Here is a 2,208-nt window from a genome sequence, read left to right as displayed (position 1 = left end):
ATCTTAGGTGTTCCATAACTTTAAAAATTTTATTATTATTTATTATATGTGTGTTTATATATATGTGGGCACATGTGCCACATTGTGTGTGTGTGTGTGTGTGTGTGTGTGTATGTGTGTGTATGTGTGCATGCAGATCAGAAAACAACTTGTGGGGGTTGGTTCTCTCTTTCCACCATGTGGTTACTGGGGTTGAACTCAGGTTCTCAAGCTTGGCAGCAAGCACCTTTACCCAATGATCCATCTCACTGGTTTGAATTCCATAAATTTTCATAGTGATTGTTTTTTTGTTGTTGTTGTTTGCTTGCTTGCTTTTTGGGACAGGGTCTCCCTGTAGCCCCTCACTATGGAGACCAGCCTGGCCTCAGTCTCACAGAGATTCACCTGTTTTACATCGTGAGTGACATCATGCCTGGCTCTCATACTGATTGTTTTGACATTAATCATAGTATATACTCTATAGTGAGTATGTTGTGAAATTTTAAACAACACTGAAGTCACAAGTTAGTTTTTCTGTTACAATAGTCTGTAGCTGAGAAGTACAGTTCTTTCTCCCTTTAGTAAGATGCACATCCCTGAGGTATTTTATGTCAACTTTTTTTTTTTCAAAAAGATGCTTGAAACCCGCTCCTGAATCTGCTTAGTCCTTACACTGTAGATGATAGGGTTAAGGGCTGGAGGAATTACAACATAGAGATTAGCCAGGAGGACGTGAATGTATACAGGAACATTCCTGCCAAACCTGTGGGTCATGAAGTAGAAAAATGCCAGGTGAAGAAGACTAGGATGACACAGATGTAGGACCCACATGTTGTTAAGGGCCTTGAGCCTGGCATCCCTCAAAGAAAGAAAGTCTCAAGATGAGAAACACCAGCAGTATGACCAAAATGAAATCAACTCCAAATACCACCGCCATGATGAGACTGATTGTTCTGTTAGTGAGAATCAGGCTGTGCTGCAGAGGCTTGCAGATGGTAACATAATGGTCAAAGGCCATGGCGACCAACACAACGGTCTCCATAGCAGTGAATATGTGGATAAAGAACATCTGGGTCACACATCCCCCAAAACTAATCTCCTGTAAATTAAACCAGAAGATGCCCAACATCTTGGGAATTGTGGATGTGGACAGGCCCAGATCTATGGAGACCAACATAGAAAGTAAAACAGAGGCTGATGAAGACTGTGTTCACTCTTGATCACAAACAAGATTGTGACATTCCCCACAAGGGCAATCAAATACACAAAGCAAAAACGAAAGCCGATCCAAATGTGCATCTCTTCAAGGCCTGGAACTCCCAGGCAGAGGGAAGAAGAGGGATGGAACTCAGTATCATTTGAAGGGGACATCTCTCCCTTCTCTGTTCTTTTGAAATGTGAGAGGAAAAATTCAACCATTTGAAGTATACATATATATATATATATGTATTAACTGTATATATAAATATATGCACATATTACATGTCATGATGGAAGTCCTTTCTTTAAACAGTGATACTTAATCAAATGAATGAAAAATGATGATGATTTACTTAAGTTTGTAATTAACATCAAACATTTAAGACATGGGATGACAATGATTTGCGTTCTAGAAAGAATGTTTGTCTGGTTGTTTATACTGAGGATTAAATCCAGGGCCTTGCACAAGTTGGGTATATATCCTACCACTCAGCTATACCCCCAGCCTTTAGAAAGGATGCATTTCTACTTTGAACACCAAATAGGCTGCATTCCCCTGGAGATAAAGTTCTAGTCATGTCAGGAATATTGTGCCTGATGCTAGTAAGCAACCACCAGGCTTTACAGTAGTAATGCGATTACCTCCACACAGCCAAGAAGTAGATCAGAATCTTCAAGCCGTTTGCAAGCAGAACCCTCCACAAAAGTGTCCTCTATTCTGACCTTTACTCTTAATTGTTTTCTTTCATCTCTTTATTTATTTTGAAGTGTTAGAGATCAAAACCAGAGCTTATGAATGCTAAGTGACTATTTGAACTTTAGATAAATGAATCACACAAAGAAAGAAAGAAAGAACAAGAGAGAGATAAGAGAGAGAGGGAGGGAGAAAGAAAGGGAAGGAAGAAGGAAGGGAGAGACTCACAGTCATATGACATATGGAATGATGGTTGACAACTGCAGAGAATTAAGGATAGTCACTACCCCCCTCTGAAGGATCAGGAAGCAGATTTGTGAAGCAAAGTAAATGAG

The 2,208-nt window shown here is 39.9% G+C and overlaps 1 pseudogene; it reads right to left on the bottom strand.

Moving 5' to 3' along the window:
• Window positions 1-585: 585 nt before the first annotated feature.
• LOC103737579 lies at window positions 586-1,350 on the bottom strand (annotated as a pseudogene).
• Between the last annotated feature and the right edge of the window lie 858 nt (window positions 1,351-2,208).

This window comes from Nannospalax galili, unplaced genomic scaffold (assembly GCF_000622305.1).
Source record: "Nannospalax galili isolate Female #2095 unplaced genomic scaffold, S.galili_v1.0 scaffold398, whole genome shotgun sequence".
Taxonomy (NCBI): Eukaryota; Metazoa; Chordata; class Mammalia; order Rodentia; family Spalacidae; genus Nannospalax; species Nannospalax galili.
This window is presented reverse-complemented; position numbering and strand designations above follow the sequence as displayed.